The sequence below is a fragment of the Zonotrichia albicollis genome, chromosome 18, assembly GCF_047830755.1.
Source record: "Zonotrichia albicollis isolate bZonAlb1 chromosome 18, bZonAlb1.hap1, whole genome shotgun sequence".
Taxonomy (NCBI): Eukaryota; Metazoa; Chordata; class Aves; order Passeriformes; family Passerellidae; genus Zonotrichia; species Zonotrichia albicollis.
Genome location: NC_133836.1, coordinates 4,520,456 through 4,543,405, shown reverse-complemented (window position 1 = coordinate 4,543,405; position 22,950 = coordinate 4,520,456). Strand labels below are relative to the sequence as shown.

The following is a 22,950-nucleotide window of genomic DNA, read 5'->3' as shown; positions in this document are numbered from 1 at the left end:
ATTAAAAAAAAAAAACAACCAGGATTTTCAGGATCTTGCTTTCCTGAGTCTGCAGTCTGGAGAAGTGGTTATTTCACCTTCAGCTTCCCTTGACCAGACTTAGCCCACACTGGCACTGAAGTTGCAGGGATTTATTTTTGTCCCTGCTTGTGCTCCCTCTCTCAGGAGAATCAACTCCACTCACCTTGTCCGTTCCCTTTCATCTTCCAATCCACTTGGAGTTCTGTCTCAACCACTTATCCCTGATGCCATCCCCCTCCTCCCCAGTCCACGACCTCTCCTTCCAAAATAGCCACTAACCCAATCAGCTTATCCACATCAAGCTGCCCCTTCCACCATCTCACAGATCTCCATGAAATCTTCCTCCCTCTCTCCCACTCCTTGCTCTAAGAAACGCCACCAAAATCCGATTAAAATGCTCTCACATTCCAAGGATGCAAAGGTTTGGGAGGTGCTGTAAAAGGAAACTTGCTGGAATGAGGCTGAAGCTCACAGGCAACATTGCAAAGGGAAAAATTCAGCTGTGAAAATAGCATCGGTCCTGCAGTAGCTGAGAATAAATTCTCTCCTATCATTCTGTAGTCCCTGTTTCTCTGGAAAAGAAGAAGGGGGCACAGAGCTTCTTAAATGGACTAAAACTTGATCCTCAGTGGAACGCAGGGCAGTGAATTTACAATGTGGACCTAATCCCTGGTAACAGAGTACAACTTGCTTCTCCAGCAAATATTCCTAACACAAAACTTACCCCTTCCTCAGTTTCATTGCACTCTAGCTTTACAGGACTCCATTTTCCCCTACATAATCTACCCAAGTCAGTTTTCATGTTTTAAATTCTGATACCCTACAACACATACGTAGCACCAAACAGACAAGTGCTGGAAAAATAACAAAAATTTAGTGGATAAAATAATCACTCAATTTTGAAAATGATAAAACTCCTTGATACAGTTACACTTGATAAAGAGGAATCATGCCATCAATGCCAAGTGTAATATACACTAGACACTGTGTCTCAGTTTTGAAACATATCTTGTTTTAGATAAACCTGCTTCTTTCATAATAAAATACCTCTAGTCCAGTTGGCAACGTACAAAATTTGGGGCATTTATAAAGATCAACTGTAAATTGTACTGCAGGAGGATTTCAGATGCTATTAATATTTAGTAATTCTACTGTAATCGTACTACTACAGTTGTAAATCCCTCACCATCAGCTACATCATGTCATTGCCTCCCTGACCTCAGTCGAGCTGCCCATGCTGCTCCTGCATGTTACCATCCTGTGTGGCAGAATCTCAAAGCCACCTTGTCCCCATTTTTGGGCACCTTGTCCCCATTTTTGGGCACTTTATCCCCATTTCTGGGCACTGTTTCTCTCCGTGCCTCCCAAGCAGTGCCCACGCTCCCCTTGGCTGTGGCAGGCACATTCAGCACACAAATGAAATTATAAATGGCACTCAAGTGTCTCTTGAAATTCTCCTGCTTTTATCAGAAAGGCTGGCATGCCTGGCTCTTCCCTGCTGCTCCTCTTCCTCAGCTTCCAAACACCTGTGACTGGGATTGTTTTATTATTTTTCCTGGGCCAAGCTGAGCCACCATAGGGTGTCACAGAGATGCAAAATGCAAACACCGCTCCAGGTCCCTTCAAATCTTAATGCCCTCAGGCGTTGCCTGCATTTTCAATTAAAAATCATGACAAAAATTGTCAACAATTTCTCTGTAAGAAATCAAAATTGGATTATTCACTTCACAAGGTTATTTTTGCAGAAGATCATTTGGGAAGGGCTTCACCCCAAACACGCCCTCGCTTTGGCACTTGCCCACCCACCACACACACACAACTATTATTTACATCACTGCTAATTCCTTTAAGCCTATTAAGGCAACAGCAATAGCCTGCAGATAATTTTTCCACCGTGAATCACGTGACTGTTGCCAACTTCCTCGCTCAGAAACAAGAATGTTTTAAATGACACAAAGCAAAATTATCTATAATCTGGCCCTGAACCTCACAGCAGATAAACAAGTCCATCTGTCTTCTCTAAGGGTGGAAAGCATAAAAATTCCACTAAGAAAATGTCTCTGCTATTAAAAAACCCAAACAAACAAAAAACAAAACCAAATATGTTTATGACATGGAGATCAAGCAGAAAGCCTGGCTCCAGCAGCACATACCCACTAAAAATACTCCATAGAAAATTACCTAATAAACATCAAGTTTTTCTTCTTTATATACAACTTTATCAGCAAATCTGCTTCCAGTATAAAAAAATTACTCCCTTATTGTAGATACACAAAGAATTTTGTATAATATATATTAGCAGCTCCTGAAGACATGGCTTTGTCCAGGACTGGGAGGTTGGGACTGGATGATCTCTAAAGACTTCCACCCCAAACCAGTCTGGGATTCCATGATTCTGTGCATTCCCCAAGCCACAGGAGCTACTGGGAGCAATGACCATAAACCAAGGTTTATTTCATCTCTCCTACAAAAGTTGCCCCGCTGTCTAAAATGATTCAGTCTTTACAAACATTTTTCTTCTCTCCTTTCTCCTTCCTGTCCTCACTGACCGAGCCCTGGGGTCAGTCTGCAGCAATCCCTGTCTGTTCTCCATAGAAATCCTCCTTCTGCTGCTTCCTGCACTTGGAGAGGTGCTGATTGGATTAAGTAAGAATTAACAGAGCAGATCCTATCACTTACTGTGCACGTACGAGTGTGAGTGATGACAAGAATATAACTTACTACAGTGCAACAAAAATAACACAAAAAACCTTATTCTGAAACTTTCATAACCAAGTAGATCATGAAACTAATTCAGTAAAAAGCAGGCTTTTTCTATTTTTGGGTTTAAGCCTGATTCAGGTTATTATTCACTGCAGTGGGATCCATCCCTAGTATTTAAGAGGACATTCAGGGTCTCTTAAAGGGAGAGATTATCAAAAATACTTTCATAATGGCTCTGGTTTTTAATTTGCCTAGCTAAGTTTATTCACAAATTAAAAACAGCTAATAAAATGCATTTAAATTATATTTTCCCAGATTCACAGTAACTCAGTTCTGCTTCTCAATAATGAAAACTAGAAGGCTGAGAATTAAAACTACATATTCCAAATCTCACAAGCCAGATAGATCTGCAAAGCCCCACAGACCACTGATATTAGAATTCCAAAGTATTGTAACATTCAAAATATCCTTCCTCCATTTCCCATGTTCAAGTCTTTTGGAAACCTCTAGCTCTCTTGTACAAAAAGAACTAAGTGCTGCTCTTTTGGACATTCCAGTCCAGTCCCAACCCAAGGATGAAAGACTCCACTCTGACATTTCCTCCCACTGCAGAAAAGATTAGCATTTTGTTAAATAAAGTGTCCATCCTATAAATAGCAGCATTTACAAGCACTTGTAAATCTCTAATTGCTCCTGCCAGTACAATTGCATAACGATCATCACCTGCCAGAGCTTCACCCCCATGCAGCTGCACTAAAAGCTGCAACATTTCCAACCCCTTTCCATTAAGTGCTGCCATCCCAGTCCCACGGTGAGAACTTTGCACCTTGTATTTTGATCTCCATGATGCAAAGATTGGTTAAAATGGTAACAAGTTACAGAACAGCAATTTCAGTAATTCAAGCTGGCCCCATAGAGGCTGTAATAGTTATTTAGAAAAGCAAAAATTCGATGTTAAATACACTGGACTGGTCAGTATGAATTTAAATCACATTCCTGATGTAGCAGGACAATCAGCTGAAATAGGGAATCAGGAAAACATAGTGAGGGTGGGGAGGACCTGGCACAGGGTGCCCCATCCCTGGAAGGGTCCAAGGCCAGGCTGGACACAGCTTGGAACAACCTGGGCTAATGGAAGCTGTCCCTGACCCTCCCAACATAAATCAGTTTGGGATTCTGTGATTAATTTATGGTAGAGCAGGATTCAACAGCAAAATGCTGCTGTGTGTAACCAGGACAGAATGCATCATGATGGCTGTGGGGCACAGGGAGTCATCCTCCAAATTTCCTTGAATTTATGAGACAGATGTGCCTGGAGAGAATGATGTGGGTAAAAAATTGCATGTAATAATCTGCTTCCACAGCTGTCAGTCTGTGCTATTTTCATAACAACGTGTGTCATATATAAAACATAACCCACCAGGATTAATGTACAGAAAGGGCAGATTGCTCCAATTCTTTCTAGAAAACAGCTTCAGAATATCACCCTGTACAAAGAAACAGTTTGCAACCATGGATTTAGTATCAAGTACCCATTTTTTGGCTATGCAGCTCCAAACATTTCTCCACTGGGTTTTGGGGACAATGACCACTGCTCTACAAACAATTCAGGCCAACACCTTGGTCAAGATCAACTTTGTCCAAGCCAAGTCTTGGCTGGAGATTTTCCTCTTTGTACATTGTGTTCAACTCAAGAGATCCCTCAAGAGCCCAGGGACTGACAGAACACATTTGGCATTTCCTCTGACCTGCACAACTGCCTCATCACACCCCAACCTTCCACAATTTCCTTCTCCCCAACCCTCTCATTGACACTTTCAGAGGAAACTCTCTTCCCTTTCCAGATTCACAGTAGGCTTAATCTGTTTTGAAACTCCCTCGAGTCTCAGGTAGGGAAAAAACCCAACCAAATGAAAATTACATTAAATGTTGGTGAATCACCAGTTTTTTGGTACCAGAAGCTGCATATCCTCACTCTCCTGTGTGAATCATCTTTTACTTCCAGCATTCCACACAAGGGATTCCACCCAGCTCATTACTGGGTGGGTATTTTCAGAAAGTCCAATTCTTCTGGCAGTTGAAATAGGGAATAAAAGCAAAATCCTGATTTCTGCCAGCTAAGGATGACATTTTGCAGCAAAACATGAATTATAGGATAAGGCTGAAGTGAGGCTAAAAGTGTGTTTGTGCAGAAGGTGGGTATTCCCAGCAGAATGCTGTCCTGTTTGCTTCTCTCATCAAACGTTTGCTTTTGTGGTCAGCTTCAACTCCTGCTAATGTTCTTTTAGCTTTCATCCTTGCAAATGCTTTTAAATCACAATCAAGACCTGCAAATAACCTCCCCATGCAGTTCAGCATGAAAAAAGAAAAGAAAAAAAAAGACATTCCAGAAACAACTGCATTGCGTGCCAGATAAAATATTAATAATCAGGTTTGGCTACAAGCAAGAAAAACTGACTATGGAACTGAAAAATTATTAATAAGTCAAATTAAGGCACTTCCAGGAAGATGTTTGGTCATTTCAGGGAGGATTTTATTCTATCTGCAGTTCCCAAAGGTCATGTCCTGGACACAGCAGAGGGTGGGTACTTGAATTTGCAATTTGGCAAATTTCTCCTCATACCTCTTCAAAATCATCACAGAACTTCCTGCTGGCTAATTGCAACATGGTCTTCTTGTTGAAGGATGCTTAACTTTACTTTTAACTGTATTTTAAATAAATTTTGGCTAGAGTTCAGTTTTTCTGCACAGATCCTGAAGGAATGGGTTAAATCCCTGACACTCCTTTTCATATCTTATGCTACACATCCTGAACATGATGGAATTAATCAAAATCTAATTTATTTATGCGTCCTTTGAGTGTATTTTCTCCATGACCTTGCTTTAAAAAGGTGAAATTTGGCTCATTATGGTTTCAGAAATACATCAGGCAGCTACTGATCCCTCTGACCTCGAGCAGGCAGCGCTTTCCAAAGCCCCAGAACTGAGGCAGGGCTGTGTTTCTCCAGAGGCTCCACCTCTGGGTGGGAATGCTCTCCTTTGGCAGGCAAACCATGGACACAGCTGAAGGAGTGCAAGGAGATGGATGAACCAGCTGCAGCACAGACAGAAATATGGGATTGAAAAACAACTTTGGCATTCTTCCATTTGATACTCCCCTCCGCAACACCACGCTCCGTACCATGTTCCAGCAGTAAAAGGAGCTTAGAGACCACCCACACCTGGAAATATTTACTGTAACTGTGCATATTTCTCATCCTCTTGGCAACAGGGGAAGGGGAAGGACAACTGTTTGATCTCAGAGCTGACAGGACATGGATATATCACCACTGGACTTTGTTTAATTCGCTGCCTTCAGAGCCACCAGCTGCTGCAAAGGCTTTTAAAAGCAGCAATGATATAATTGGGGCAGTTTCCTCCCAAAACAGTACTTGGACACTGACACTGGGACTTCTTGATGATTAAAATAGCCCTGCAGCACCTTGCTAAGCCTGGCAGCCAGCGTGGGGACACCAAAGCTCATGTGAATTGTGGGAGGTGCAGCACTCCCCTGGGAGACAGGGCTTGGCTGACCTGCTGAGGAATTCAAGTCAAAGGATTGAGTGAACCAGATCCGTGGGCTTTGCTTTATTGAAAAAATCCACCTACTTGTTACAAAAATAGGCAAGTGCCTCCACAGCACTTTGAAGCCCTCACAAATAAAGCTGACCCATGGCCCTGTGCTCCCAGGCAGGAATCAGGGGAAGGATCTCTCCACACAAACCCAGCCTCTGAAGGTCACTGTCACACAGAAATAGCACGAGGTGAGAAGACATTTCCTGCTTGCCTTCGTGCACAGCAGGTGCTTTTGTGTCAGAAGGACAAAGCCCCTAATCCTCTGATCTGCCTCCTCAAATTCTAATGGCTTTCCAGCGCTGGAAAAATGCATTTGTGGCCTGGCACAGTAAACCACCTTCAGAAAGTACAACCAGCTCAAGCTGTCCTGTGATTGACATGGGGTCACCAGGACGAATTTATAAATACTGAGCCTTCATACATTCATCTGAGTGCTGAAAAATTAATTAAGGTATTGCCATATGGAGAGAAAAAAAAAGTGGTTCCATCCAGAAAAATTAAGGTTACTGGCCTTGGAGCATGAACTTGAACACACTGAAATCACTTCAACAGTTTAACCATCTGGAGAAACCTGAACCCATAAAACTGGAGGACAAAGGAAAGAGAGTAATGGTCTAGAAGACCAAAATCATGATATTAAAAATGACATATGTGTATACATAGCTATGGTGACTAACGTGTATCCAAGGCCTAAGAATTAACATTCCTCTGCTTCTGCAAAAACAAGAAAGCAGGTTTACAGTGCATTATTTTTATACCTGTACTTTTCCTGACAGACACATTTGGAAGCTGCACAGTCGCCAGCAAAGACTCATTCACAAAGAGCACGTGGCAGCTACTGATAAAACAGCCAGAGCAGAGATGCTGCAAGAGATTACACTGCTCCTAAGCTTTCACCTGGACTAAAAGAAACCACATGATCACTGGCTCAGGCTGGAAGGGACCACAGAAGGTCATCTGGTCCCATCTTCCTGCTCAAGCAGGGTCATTTCAGAGCACATGTCTCTGGAATAACTCCACTGAGGGAGACTCCACAGCCTCTCTGGAAGATCTGGGCAAAACTGTCACTGCTCATTCCTGACACGAATATTTATGTGCTGCTTCAGCTCTCACAGCTCTGCCTTCAGATGTCTTCTCTGATGGCTGGTTTGCTGCTTGTGATCTTAAAAAAATCATATATGCAAAAAGCTCTGTGTTCAACAGCTTTTGATTTGGCTGCTAATGACACATTTTCTATCAAAACAGAGAGCCAACACTGTGTCACAGCAATTTCTCCACTCAGTCCATCATCATTCCACCTTGCAGATATTTGATTAGTCACAGCATAAGCACGTAGTTGAGTTCACTCAACAAGCAAATACACTCGAGCCCAAAATACTCATACCAGGCACTGCTGTGGAAATGAACTGCAGCTGCATGGCAGATAAACAGGGGCCAAACCAGGTGATTCCCAGGAACAGATGATTCTGCTCTTGAACAAATGAACAATTTCAAAGCCTGCTCCTCTGAGTCACAACAATCTCTGCTCTGAAGATGAAGCCTGCAAAGCTGTAGATAAGAAGATCTCCCTGGGACTGCTGCAGGAGACAAGCACTGTGACAAAAGACGGGCAGAGCTGGCACTAATAAACAACACAGCTCCATCTCCCAGGCAGCACCTCCATCCTCAGCTCCACAGCAGCAATTCAAGCACTTCACAGAAAAGATTACCCAACTTGGAACAGGAAAATTATTAACAGTATGAAATTGGATTAATTTTACTCCAGTTATGCCTTTCAAGATACTGATGGAGCCATTAAAACTCATTCAGATCAAATGGACATGACCCTCAGATTTACCATTTCCACTCCTGTCTCACAGATAGTGAAAAAAACATTGGACTGAGTAGAGATGGGTGGATCTATTCTGAGTCAAATAAAATATTGTTATAATTTGGTGGTATATCATTCCCTGAGCCAAATTCCCTTATGTCACCCTCTGCCCTAAACACACTGACACATGAAATCCTTTTGCCTTTCAGGTTGTTCCCAGTGTTCCAACAGCTCTTTGATCTCTTCCTTGTGCACTGAGCCTGGCATTAAGTCAGGTAGGATATGGTGCTGCAGCAGGGTGCTGCCTCTTCCTCCTGCCAGCCATCAATAAACTGCCCTGAGCTGCACACCCAGAACAAACCTGCTCTGTCAACAAAGCCTGACATTGTGCCAGAGGAGCTGCTGCTGCTGCCTTGATGATAAGGCTCCTCTTTTCCCTTCAGTGAGCACATCTGGCTTTTCACATATGCAGGAAATAGGTTTGTTCCCCCACATTAATGCAAATGCCCAGCTCAGAATCACTGGCTGGGTACTGCCAGCTTGTACAAGTGTTCCTTTGGTTGCCTGTGAGCAGGGCATTGTTACCAGCAATCCACAAAGGAGCTTCCTCTTCCCCCAAAGCCCAGGAATGGAACAGAACACAGAGGGTCGTGTGTGAGCCAGAGCAGTGATGCTGCATTTCTCCTCATTTCTGAACAAAAGGATGTTTAAGCCAAGAATTCTGACAGCAACAAGCCTCCACATGCATTGTACACTACCTTGTTCTTCAGAAACACAACATTATTCAGCAAAATCAAGGCCTGTAATGAATTATTGATAACACGTACACCATCCAAAAGCTTTGTGAGTACTAAACAATCTCCTCCACCTCCCTACATGCTTGAGAAAGCACAGAAGGGGAAAAAATGCCTATTAATTGAAAGACAACAGTTCAAGCACTACAAACGTTAATGTATTTATTGAGGGGGGGTGAAAGAAAAAGAAATAGCTGGAGTGGGAAAAAAAACAGCTCTGAAATCCAAATGGTGGCACTGGGAACCTGGGAGTGCCTGGATGTGCACAAGCACTGGTGTGGAACATCTCAGCACAGGGACAGGGAGCCCCAGGGAACCCCAGGGCTGCTCAAACCACACTCACAGCTTTGGCACAGAAGGGAATTTTTAACCACAAGTGAACCCTGGGGGCTGTTTAACTTTTTGGGAAGTTTTAAGCACAGAGAGCAGAGAAGCACTTAAACATCAAAATGAAGACAGAGGAATAAGAAGAAAGCATTTGAAACTGATGGTCCAGTGTAGAGATCACCTACATTTTAAGGCAGGGTAATAATAAATAGCTGACAAAGGCATATTTTGCAGCTCACAAAAATTAGGAGGAGTGAAAGATCACAGGTTTGTCCTCACCAGTTCATCCAGACCTGAGTGCCTCAACATGAGCACTCATTTGCCCATGAGCAGCCAGACCATGAAGCTTCCCTCAAATCACCCCCACCCAGCCACTCACACCACAACTACAGCAGCCCTGGCACCTGATCCCAGCTTCTCAGAGCATATCCAAGGAAGGGATTTAGTAACCTGAAAACAATCTCTCAGTGAATTTAGAAACACCCTTCTGAAGTTATTACAAAGAAGGATCCTTGGACTGAAATCTGACTCAAAAGAAAAGCAGGATACACTGAGTTCTCCCAGCTCCTCACCTTTCATGGCTGTGCCCACAAAGCCCCACAGTGAAGCAGGACCCCCTGATCCCACTGTGGTCACTTTAAAACCACTGGAGGCCTCTGGAAGCAGAGACACTCACCAGCCTCAAGAGGCACAGCAGGTCCTGCAGCTGCTGAGAGAGAAATCTGCTGAGCCAACTCCCTTGCTGGCCTTTTGGTACAGACCTGCAAGTTCAAAGGGTGCCATAAAGTTGTCATAAAAACAGGTAACTGGCACTGCATCAAGAATTTCTGAAGGAGGAATCCCACCTGAGCCAAACAGGAGCCACACCAATCCAAGGAACTGAATAAGTAGCAAAGTTGAAAAGGAAATTAAAGATCCACATGTCCCAACATTTTTCATGAGACAGCAGCTGGTGAAGGATGCTTCAGAAGTGACTTAGGCACAAAATTTAATTTCTTTTCATTTTCTAGTAATCTGCAGCTTTGAGACTTGATGAGCCAACAGGAGACACCTGCTCAGTGAAGAAGATTGGGCAATTTTTTCACTTTGTTTCATCACATATGAATCAACCAGCAAACCACAGACAAAAGGTCCGTGTGAAATACTGGACACAAACTCTGCTCAGGAACTGCCTTGGTCAGCCTGATGACTTCTCCTCCCCAAAGTCAGGTTCAAAAGCCAAAGTGTTCAAAAATCAGCATTAATAAAAAGCAGACAGGCTGGAAGAGCTGTGCCTGACCAAACCTGCCCAGTGCTCAGGCAGAGTGCGGCCTGTCTGCTCTGCAGCAAAGTGATAAACGCCACAGATTCTGAAGTTTAATAAAAGCCAGTCCAACCTACTACAAACACTGTCTTGCACATTGGTAAACAGTTATAAACAACCTGCTGTTAATTATATATTTTGAAATATACACTCGTGCCTTAACAAGTTTTTCACTCCAGCCTTCAGCCCAGATGTGAGCAGGAGCAGAGCCATTAGATCTGACAAATTGTGGTGCTGATTCTCTCTGTGAGCAGCTCCAACCCTGGGTTTTGGGAGCTCAGTTCAAGCCCAGCTTTCCAGGGTTATTAGACAAGACATGACAGAGAGGAGAGCACAACCACTTCTACAGTCAAGACAAACAAAGATGGAAAAAGCTTTAACCTTAAAGTAACCATCTTCAGCATTTTGAAGCGTGCAAATCTGACATGAAAGCTGTTAAATTAAAAATAAAATAAACTCAATGGAAGTGAAACAAAAATTCTGGAGACAATTTGAAAAATGTATGAACCTGCTCCTTACAGAGCCAAGCCTGTGAAAACACCATCTCAGCCAGCCATAAATCTACAGCAGAACAAACCTGGATTCCAGATAAATTGTTTTGTACATTGTGTGCAACAGTCCAATATCAACAAAGACAATGTTCTGTGCGATCATTACTTTACACATAGATCACACACACAGCACAAATAATCTCTGAACATTCTACATGTGCTGGAAGCAATACTATTTTTTAAAATACTCATTTTGTGAAGAACATTAACTGAACATTATGATGACTTGTAAGAATTATTACACATAAATCTATACATTTTAGAAATATCTAATACTACTAGGATAAATGAATTGTATGTATTGGATAAATGAAAATATGCATTACAGAAGAACAAAAGTGTTAGAAGGAACCTTAAAGATCATCTCATTCCACCCCCTGCCATAGGCACCTTCCACAAACACATTCCCAGTATTTAAGAATAAATAAGAGATAAAAGGCTTATTATGGTTCCTCAGAGGGGTCACTACTGGGGCCTAAGTTACACAGGTGCTTCAGCAAAGTGCCTTTGGGAGAGGAAAATATGTATTTCATCTTAAGTCTTCAGCCTCTCCATCATCTCCCTTCAATTTCCTCCTCATGCATGACAGTGACACTATTCAAGCAAATATTTCACAGGAAGAACAGATCCACACAGACCTTCAGACACATTTCCTGTGTGTGATGGCAACACAGGCTACAAGAAAACCTCTCCCTGCCCAAAACTAACCCTCTGTGCTCCGAGCACAGGGAAAAGGCTCCCATGGAATCTGCAAGCTCTGCAGAAGCAAAAGGAAGCACAATTCCAATATGTTTAACGACTGAATTAGCATAATGCTCACGAGGCAGAAAGCAGAAGCAGCCTCCCTGACCTTCTTGAAATGCTGACCTGTAATTATTGATGAGCATTACCAATGGGTGCTGTGATTCACCCAAGGAAACATCACTGCCCGGTCAGGTGAGAGCAGATCAGACCTCTCCAGCAGCCTCCACATCCACACAGGAACTGACTAAAACCGTGCTTAGGAGAGTAACAAAGACCTGAAGTTGTACTGGAAACTCTGATTAAATGAATCTCAGAGTGATTCATTTAATCTCTCCTTAGCAGACAGCAGCCACAGAGCTGCGGTGATTTAATTATTTTTTTAAATATTCATTTTGTGAAGAACATTAACTGAACATTATGATGACTTGTAAGAATTATGATACATAAATCCATAAATTTTAGAAATATCTAATATTACTTGGATAAATGAATATATGTATTACAGAAGAAGGGAAGTGTTAGAAGGGACCTTAAAGCTCATCTCATTCCATCCCCTGCCATGGGCAGGGACACCAGGCTGTTCCAAGCCCTGTCCAACCTGACCCTGAACACTTCCAAGGATGGGGCAGCCACAGCTTCTCTTGGACAGAACTGCTACTGCTGCTCAAACATGCAAAAAACCCACGCTGCACCATGTTTGCAGCAGGAACAGGATGGCATTCAGATAACTCTGCAGCCATCATGTTGCTGAAAACATTCTAATGACAGATTACACTAATATTTGACATTCAATAGTGCCAATACAGTAAGACACTGTTTGACAACAATAACAGCAGTGACATTTCTGTAAGGTCCCTCAGTCAGGGAGCGAGCCAGCCGTGCTGCTCAGCTCCAGCAGAAAGGCCTGTTGTGCTCCTTTGGGTCAATGAAGAATTCCCAGTGTTCTCATGAAATATCAAACAGTTGCAGTGGCCAGAAATTTCTACTCTGTTTTAAATCCTGCTTTGCTGGGCTCGTTATGGATGAGGCAGCTTTGTCCATGGAAAGCCTTGTATGGTTGAACACAGTCCCAGCAGATAAACATCCCTCCTAAATGTTGGCACAACTCCTTCCCTGCGAGGAGCCTTCGGTGCTACGGCTGCACTGAGACAGCCAAGCCCAGCACAGGCTCAAGGCTGAGCTCATTAAAAGAGCAAAATAAAGACAAACTTAAAATTCCGCTCCTGCTCGTGCCATTCAAACTGTAAAATAATGATGGGTCCTCATTTTACAGCAACAGGAATAACCAGTTTTAGAAGTTGACATTTATGAACATCACTTGTTGAAAGGCACTGAAAGCACATATTTAACCAATACTGTGATTACAAAACCAGTCACTATGAAAATATAAACAGAAGAGGCTGCTGTGTATGGCAACAATGTTGCAGCACTAAAAGCACACACAAATCCTCTTATTTTCATCCATTTCACTAAAACACTGGCATCTTCCTACCCCTGGAAAGAGGTAGGAAGGGTTATGAAGGATAACTACCAAAATAAAAAATAACAAAGTACAGGCTGAGCATCTTTACTCCATCACCTCCTCCCCAAAGCACTAAACCCACGTAGTTTAGATTTAAACAACAGAATGCAGCAAAGTCCTTTTTCCTCTCCATCTCTCTTTCTGCCATGCATGTCCCTGCAGCAGAGCTGGAATTGCCCGTCCGGAGCTCAGCGCAGGAACTGGGTCAAGCCCGGAGCTGGAGCTCACAGCCCACTCGGCTCCTGGCGATTCCCAGCCCCCAGCCGAATCAAAGGGGTGTTTTGACCTGGAAATAAGGCTCGGATCTCCTCCCTGCCCACATTAAAGCCCATCTAACTGCGAGCAGTAAGACGAGCCTTGCTCCATCCAAAGCTGCGGCATCGCTCTTTGGAGGAGCTGCTGGAGCGCACACGCTTCTCCCCTCCAAGTGAAAACTGGGGAGACACCAAACCTCCAGCAACTGAATTGTCATATTTTCCTGCTCGTTACACCAGCCTAATGACCATCCTGACTCGTAATTACTACAATAGTAAGAAGTTTTCAGTTCTCACACTGCTCCAAGATCAACACTATCTCCTTTCAGGCAAGCAGAGGCTTTACTCTAGCCCAAAACTGGAAGTTTTGGCACTTAATTCTGATAAGAACTTTTAATGAACAAGCTCTGTAAGTGGCTTTAGAAGAGCCCAGATCCCCCCACCCCCAATGTTTAAGTGTGTGCTCATTGGACATGACTCAACCACAAACAAGCAGTGTTTTGGATAATAACCCTCTCTGTGCCCTGGACTGCTCAAGCTGCATCACCACAATCACACAGCCCTCAGAAAACATTCATTTCCTCTCCTCAAGCGTGTTTTGTAGAGATGAAGAGCATAAAAAGAAAACTCAACTCCCATTGTCTCAACGTAAGTGTAAGGCATACAGAAACTGCAAAAAAATGTATTAATGATCTCCTATTTATACAGATGCACTGAAAAATATCCCCAAGCTGTTTGAAAGTGTTTTTGTTTGCAGAAATTCCAGCATTACATATTCCCAGAACAAAGAGAGTGGGAATCAAGAAAATAAACCTCCTTGATTTGAGAAAAGAATCTAAAGATAAAGTATGCTCCCATAAACAGCTTAATTTTAAGAGTCTGAATTCTTTAAGCCTGGGCCTGAGGAAAATCATCACCCAGTAGACTTAAATATCCTTTTGTGATCAGATGTTCAGGTCATACCAATCACGAGAATAAAAGGGAAACATTAGGGAGTTTTTTTAAGCAATAGCTGAAAATAGATAAAACAGTCACCACACTAAATTTAGTATGTTTTGGCAACACTCAACATCCAGGTTTTCATAAGAATTTGGTTTTCCTCCAGTTAACAGAACTCAATACATGGGAAGGCCTCTTCACCTACAGAAGCTCTCTCAAGTCAAAAAAGCAATTGACTTGCTCTGGCTTTGTTACTTGCAAATATTTTAACCATTCCTGGAACACGGCTTGAAAAGAATGGCCTGAGAGTTCAGAAGTTCATGGATGTCCTTCAACCTCACTGAGAGTCAATGAAGGACAAGAGAACAGAGAACCAACTTCACTTCTTCTAAACCAGTAAGAAGAGCATCTCCTCGGAATCAGCAGTCACATCTCACTGGAAACACATATCCAGGCAACCCAAGAGCCAATTCCTGGACATTTTTAGGAAAAGTCTGCACATCCAGCTGCCTAGGGCAGGTGCATCTCGAGTTTGTCAAGCATGGAGTCTTCCAGTGAAGCTGTTAAACCTACCAAGCCTGTGGTCACTCTGAGGGCCGTGATTAGGATTCAAGACTGGTTGCTGTGGAGAGAATTCCTCAGCTCTCCTGATGCTATTATTCCAGTCTCTTTGGCTGCAAGCTCCAGACAACCACACAGTGGTTTACACTGCAAACCCTACTACCACAAGCAGGCACTCTATACTTAAAGAGATTTCTGAAGCAAAAGCAAAAAAAGCTGTGGCTTTTGCCCTACAATGCCTTTGGGCAATTGTTACACACACAAAACTAAAAACACACCTAAAAACATTGCAACATTCCCAGGTTCCAGTCACCCCTGTGCACCAAACACAAACCAGTGATACAGACTGGGCTCACAGCATCACCACAAGCCTCATGCCTGGGCTTGCAGGATTGAGCATTTATTTCAGTCTCACTTTTCCAAGCAGCCCACAGCACACAGCAGGATCTGCTGCTCCATAAAGGATTCACTGGAATGGTCCCTTCCTCCTCAAATGCTGCCTCCTGCTTGAGAATTGAACAAGCTACATTTACCATAAGAAATAAATAAATTTATAAAATCAATGAGCAGAAAGGCTGCAGCGCTGCATCATGAACATTCACCCAGCTCGGGAAGTGAAAGACTTCAAACCTCATGCAAGAAAACATTCCATTAAAATAAACTGCTTGAAAATAAGGAAAGAACAGCAACATTACACATAAATGGATGCAGAACACTCCAATTTAGACACACCCTCTTACTAGGCAAATTTTTCACTAACTATCCAGCATGACCAGTGCACTGCCAAAGGACATTTCCCTGGATAGGGACAGTGCCAAGCTACCAACTTTTGTGGAGTGTCAATTTGAGAAATCACACCAAGGCTTAGAGAAATATATTGATCTGTGAAACTGCCCAATAAGAAACCAGCATGATTTTTAAACACATGAGCAGCCAGGAGAGGAAGTTACAGATGTAAATTGTCCCCAGCTGACACATTCAGGGAAATCCTCTCCAATGTGATCCTGAGCCCTGTCCCTGATCTGCACAGCACTCCCCACAAGCAAATCTACACCAGAATTTTCAGGACTGTGGGAAGTTTTCTTATCTGTTTACAAACTCAAGGACAGAGAAATCAAATCAATTTGATTCACATGTTACTTGGATAATCTGTGAGAAGGGAGGAAGCTCCATGAGCAACAACCAAACAGGGAATAACTGCAGGGCAAGGACCAGGGAGTGAAGAGCAACACATTCATTACCACAGAGACTGAGCTCCTTTTTCACTCTGCTGTAACCAAACACGTGCCAAAGAGAGGGCAGGTGACAGGACTGGTTTCAAAATTATCTAATAGCCAGAGAAACATGAGTGCTGAATGGAGCAGAGTCCAGGACAACACCCAAGCGAAATCACAGAGCTGTGCAAAGAATCCCAAGAGCAGGAATACCTCAGCTCTCCATCCACCTGGGACCTGCTGGTCAGGACTTGCTTCTTGCACATGTGCTCTGAATGTCACCTTGAGCACATGGGGCAGGAAGGGCTTGGAAACTTATGAAGCACAAAGTCTAAAATTCCTGCTCTCAGCAAAGCCTATTTTCAAGTTGTAACTGGGTTTTTTTTCCCCCTTTGGAAGAAATCAGGCATTTGGGAAGCTTATTGCCACTGCCACAGGAGTCTGCACGCTTAAGGGGCTCAATTTAACACCCAAGGTGATGGTGCTGCACATGGCTGAAAATGGAATTAAAAAAAAAAAAAAAAATCCTGCAGCTACACAAAGCCTGAGTATGGCAGAGAGAAAAACTGCTTCATCATCAGCCATGGAAATTTTCTGAATCCCTGGTTATCTCGTCAGGAGCAGCACAGATGGGGGACTGTGGCCTTTCTCCTGCCATAAGAGCAGCAGCTCCAGAACTGCAGCGTGAGCACAACCCTGGGGCTGGGCCCATGCACGTCCTTTACTGCCACATATAAAATGAGACAGCAAAAAAATGACAAACCAAAGTATTCCAGTTGGAAACAGTCCTAGACTTTGCCTCCTTTTAGGGACTTTCCATACTGTGACTCTCCAGAGTGACTTGGTTCTGTGTCTTCTGTACATTGGGAAAGAAACATTTAGCTTAGAATTAGCTCAGGGCATTGTCTGAAACAGAGGAAAAGTTTACACACCCATTTTCAATAAACTCTACACCTATCAAAAGGGAATTACAGGCTACAACATCTATTTAAATAGGATTCCAACCTCCTTAAATACCCTGAAGCACAAAGACTTTATAGTTTTACTTACTAATAAAGATCTCTGATAATTCTTACAGGAAAAGGCAGAGCACATTGCAAAGAAAATCCTACCCAAAAAAAAAAAAAAAAAAAAAAAAAAAAAAAAAAAACAAAAGAGGGGAAAAGTTTATAAATTCTTGATAGATTTTTTTTTCCTGAGAAAGTCTGTACCTGGATTAAACTGCCAGGCAGCTTTATTAGCATTTCTGCCACACAATTGTCTGCTTTCCTACACACCCTGCAAACGTCACAGGAAAACAAAGAAAACTCCCATTTTTACGTGGTCGTTAGAAAGATGCAAATCCTTCTGGTTTGTGGAGGAGAGACCAGGAAAAGAAAATGCCAACAACCTTCAGCTCTGGCAAAAAAGTACCTCAGAAGCAGCTGAACAACTTCCCAGTTACCCTGGAAACAGAGTTTACCCCTCAGCAGACAGGGAAAATTGCCTGCAATTACCACCCCGGAGTAAAGCACCAGTTTGGACAAAACATCAATTTCTGTTTGCTGCAGCTCCTTTAACGCGATCCCAGTAATTTATCATGAGCAATATTTGAGCTGGAATGGAATTCTATTACCAAACCCCAAAGAGCCTGAGCTCTATTACCGGACCTGCAGGTATAATCAAAGGTTACAATATCTCCTAATGGCACAGAAGAGCTCTGCCATCTGCCAAGTGCGATTTTCCCCTAATCCCATTCCTCGCACACAAATCAGAATCGCCCGGATTACACCACAGAAATAGAAGTCAAGTCAATACCTGAATCCACGGGATTAATCTCCCACCTCCAGACGGGAGAAAGGCAAGAACGGCAACAATGCTGCAGGCAGGCTCAGGAAGGCAAAGCTTTCCACCCGGCTCCGTGCAGCACCGCACAGGAAATTCTGGGATTTCACTGATTAGCTTCACCCATCCACAATCCCAGCGCTGCTCCCTCCCAAATCCGAGCGCAGAACTCCGTGCAAATTCAAGGAACTGACCTCCACGTGATCTTTTGGAGCAGCTATTTCCACCCACAAGCAGCACTCCAGGTCTCTCCGCGCTCGCATAAACCACTTGGATTTGGAGTTAGGAGGGAAAATTAACAAATGAGCTGCGTATCACCAGAACAACACAAATCTGACCGCCCAAGTGCTTCCAAAACAAAAATATATGCCCCTAGCAGAGCGGTTGGAACGAGATGAGCTTTAAGATCCTCTCCAACCCAAACTGTGCTGAGATTCTATGCACACACGATGCCAGCAAACAAAGCTATGTGCATCTTCAATTCAAAAGCAGCATGATGAGTTTAAACTGGCACTTCGAAGTAATTTTAACGAACAGATTATATATTTCCCGAAATGCAAGGCATTAGGGAGTCACATACCACTCTGGGGAAAGCCTGAATCCCTCCTGCTCTGCCCAAGGAGCCGTCGCCCGGCTGTAAACCGGGGGGGAGAAAGGGGGAGCATCTTTATTTGTCCATTTAAGACCTCCAAGCACATTACCATCCCTAATCCAGCGAGGAACAGATAATTGCAGCCCGCGTGGATTACAAAATTACGCTCTAATCCTCAGCACCACGAGCAACACCACCGTCCACCAAAAACCACCTACAAGCCCTCCCCACCTCCAGCCGCCGAATCGGAACTACAGAACGGGATTTTTTTTGGAGGGGGGCTTTTCTTTTCTTTTCTTTTTAACCCACGAGGACAGCAGCCCTTGGTCTGACGCAGTGAGGAAGGAGCAGCCAGGAGGTCCGGCAGCGGGGCTCGGGCCATGCGGGAGCGGCGAGCGCACCCAGGGCACGGGACCCGCTCCCCGTTCGAGGCGGGCGAGGCACCCCCGGGGAAGCGGGGAAGCGATTCCCGTGCCGGCCCCACGGCTGAGCGAGCACTGCCCGCCTTTGTCCCACCCAGCAGCACTCACCCAGCCGAAGCACCGGCTGCTCGCTCCGCCAAACCGGGCGCCGGCTCCGCCGCACCGGGGAAGTTGCTTGGAGTGAAGTTGGGCGCGCAGCGGCCTTTCCCCCGCGGCGGCGGCGGCGGGCGGCGAGCGGCGGCCGGGCACGGCCGGGGGCGGGGCGGGCAGGGGGCCGTCCCTCGGCGCTTCCCCGGAGCGAGGGGCTGCGGGAAGGCGGCGGGAGGGCGGCGGGAGGCGGGAATGTCCCGCCCCGGTGCCGGTCCGGCCCCTTCGCCCCGGCGGCCGCGGGGCCCCGCGGGAAGCGCCGCTGTTGCCATGGTGACCGCGCGGTGCGGGCCGTGGGCGGGGCTTCCCCCGCGCAGCGCGGCCGCGATTGGCTCCGCCCCGCTCCACCTGCTCCGCGCGGGACCGCGGGTTCGAGTCCCGGCACCGCCGTCCCGAGGGACAGTGGCTGGGCGTGGGTAGGGCTGGAAAATGTGGGGTGTGTCAAGATTATTTTACTGTGTCCACTTCTGGACAAGGATAAATAAAAATGGGAGATACTGGAGAGGGTCCAGCAGAGGCCACAAGGATAATGTAATTATCTATCTAAATCTGGAGCATTTTTTATGATGAGGAGAGACTGCAGGAGCTGGGCCTGGTCAGTCTGGAAGGAATCTCATCAATCCATACAAAAATCTCAATTCGTGTGCCAAGAGGGTGGTGCCAGGCTCTGCTCAGTGGTGCCCGGTGATAAGGAGCAATAAACACAAGATGCACCTCAGTATGAGGAAGAAGCTCTTCCCATGGAGGGTGGCTGGCAGTGGGACAGCTGCCCAGGGAGGAGTCTCCCTTTCTGGACACGTTCCAAACCCACCTGGATGCAATCCTGTGTCACCTGCTCCAGGTGACCCTGCCTTGTTGGACTGGATGATCTCCAGAGGACCCTTCCTACCCCATCTGCTCTGGGATTCTGTGATTCTAATCAGTGGAACAGGCAACAGTTGCATCCCTTAGTCAAGGACACCCTTGAAAACTACAAGCTTTAAGGACCTGAAAATAAAAGTTGATGTATGTTTATGTAAATATTGGTAACTTTCAAAGCCGGTACATTCTATGGCTGAACTATGTTTGTTACAGTAATAAAAATCACACCTACAGGTCAGAAAGACTCTGCCCAGATGAAGACCCTTCCTCTGGGCAGGGGGAAGCAACTTGTAGGGAAATTACTGACAAATTCTAATAAAGGATTGTGCTTGGAAAGTAACTAACTCTGAATTTCTGTGTATAAATAATAGCAGGAAAGTCCAATGGTGTGTGCTGGATTTGTGGAATATACTGAGCACCCAGGTGGCACACCCCTGAAATACATAATCAATGTCTCTCTCAAGTGTGTTATTATTGGCTTGTTGCACATCAGATAAAAAATCCAATTTTGTGGCTACCAGTGGCAGTCCCTTGGCCACCACTGTCCTCCTGTCACCCTCAGGGCAGCACAGCTGTGGAGCCCAGTCCAGGGAACATTGCCTCAGAGCAGAGAAAATCAGAAATGGAACATTTCAAACCAGGGAGTGTTTCTCCCTAGTCCCTTCAGGAATGGCACCCAAGTCATGGGATCTTCCCACTGGCATCCTCTCCATGCCACAGCTGTCACAGTTCAAGAGCTCCAAGTGCTGCTTTTTGTCATTACTAAAGGTGTGGCTCCCTGCCGAGGAGGCCAAAGTCGGCTGGGCTTCGAGGCGAGGCCATGACTCATGGCAGGAGGAAGGAGAGTGTGGATGATGGGCTGGCCAGGGGCCAGGGTGATGCCATGGCACAAGGAAAATGAATCTCTATGTCCTTATCCCAGCTCTTGGCAGGGCAAGGAAAGACCAGGCAGCAGGTCCTGTGTCCCTGCTCTCCATGGGGAACTCATTCATCTGCCTTTAATGAGCCCAAATCTCCTTTTATTGCAGGCACAGGGCTCCTGAGCCAGTGGATTTCTCCATGATCCATTCCAAGGGAGCCAGACAGTCTCTGTAGCTGCCCCTTAGCAGGTGTATGGATGGGAGCAACAGGAAAAGTTTCAGCAGCAAAAACATCCAGCCCTGTAACAACAGCAGGAGTATGGAGCTTGCCTTGCCTCCTCTGTTCCCACCCACATCCCATTTAAATTAAGATCGCTTTCCCACAGCTTCCCCCCTTGCTCCCAAAGCAGGATAATATAGGTGTTTCCCCCACCTTAGCAACCCTTTCATCTTCACCACACCAAGGGATCCCAATTCCATGACTCATTTGCCTTTTCACTTTTCCAGAAGCCAAGCCATAACCCATCCCCTCAGCCAGCACCCTCCCTGCAGCTCCAGTGGATGAGGGAGATCCATGGCTCGGATCAGCGCCTCTGCCAGGAGGGTGTTCCTGCCTCTTACACCTCTTTGAAGCAGTTCTTTTTTCCACCCAAGGCTGGGAATCCATGCTCCAGCACACAGGGCTCTCAGCAAAGTCATAAGGAACGAGAAAAGAGCCTGATCAGTTATTCAGGAGCCATTTAATGGCAGCTCCCTCCACAAAAACACCTACACAGCGACAGAGCCGGAGAACTGGACACACCAGGCTCCGGAGGCCTCACAGCCTGGGAGCCGCATTCAAATGGACACTTCAAGAGAGCAGCCCTGTTCCCAAGGAGCTGCTGTTTTGTTTCCCACTGTGTGAGGAGCAGCCTCAGCGTGTGCTTTGGTGAATGCCCCGGGAGATGAGACCTGGGAGCTTCAAAGAGGCCACAGAAACTCGGCCTGGTTGGAGCTATAGCAGGCCTGGGGCAGAGCCGTGATGGCGGCGCTGAGGGGTACAGAGCAGGCCCAGACCTGACCCTGTGAGCCTCAGGGGCCAGATCCTCACCCTCACCCAGCCCTTTTTGCCTTGGGGACACCCTGAGCCTGTGAGAAAGGGAATGGATGGAGTGCAGGGCCAGCACAGAGCTGTGGGACTGGTGGTGCTGCATTGGGGACATGGGAACCCCCAGCCATCACAGCCCAGCCTTTGCACTCCAGCTCTGGCACCAGGCAGGAGAATTGTCATCCCACTACCACCCCAGTGACACCCCAGTGATACCTCAGTACTGCTGCTCCCTTAGAATCATAGAATTCTTTGGGTTGGAAAAGCCCTCTAAAACCTTCAAGCCCTGCCCAGGCCACCCATGTCCCCAAGCTCCACATTGACACATTAATTAAATCCCTTCAGGGCTGGAACTCTACCACCTCCCTGGGCAGACTGTTGCAGTGTCTGACAATCCTTTCTATGAAGCAATTTCCATAATATTCAATCTAAACCTCCCCTGGCACAGCCTGAAGCCATTCCCTCTGGTTTTGTCCCTTTGTCCCTGGGAGCAGAGCTGATCCCCACCTGGCTGCACCCTCCTGCAGGGAGTTGTGGAGAGCCAGAAGGCTCCCCCTGAGCCCCTCAACTCCCTCAATTGCTCCTGGTGCTCCACACCCTTTCCCAGCTCTGTTCCCTTCCCTAGACATGCTCCAACACCCCAGTGTGTGTCCTACAGTGAAGAGGGTGAGGACAGGACCTGGCATGTGGCACAGCCCTGGCTCCTGGAAAGGTTCTTCCCCTGTGCTCTGTCCCCACCTGAGACCCTGCATGAATCTTTGTCCCACTGCGTTTATCAGCACTTAGCAGAGCAGAGGTG

The 22,950-nt window shown here is 45.5% G+C and overlaps 1 protein-coding gene across 3 annotated transcripts in view; it reads right to left on the bottom strand.

Moving 5' to 3' along the window:
* KIAA1671 (KIAA1671 ortholog) overlaps window positions 1–19,599 on the bottom strand; it is a 64,451-nt gene extending 44,852 nt beyond the window's left edge. The window contains exons 1-2 of one of the 3 annotated variants that reach the window (XM_074554496.1): window positions 19,305–19,599; window positions 18,377–18,451 (exon numbers count right to left, since the gene is read on the bottom strand). The gene's annotated coding sequence lies outside the window, so the exon portion shown is untranslated. Of the gene's footprint in view, window positions 1–18,155; window positions 18,327–18,376; window positions 18,452–19,304 lie in introns of those variants that run through there. The other 2 variants (XM_074554495.1, XM_014272774.3) reach the window with 2 other exon arrangements.
* Window positions 19,600–22,950: the final 3,351 nt, after the last annotated feature.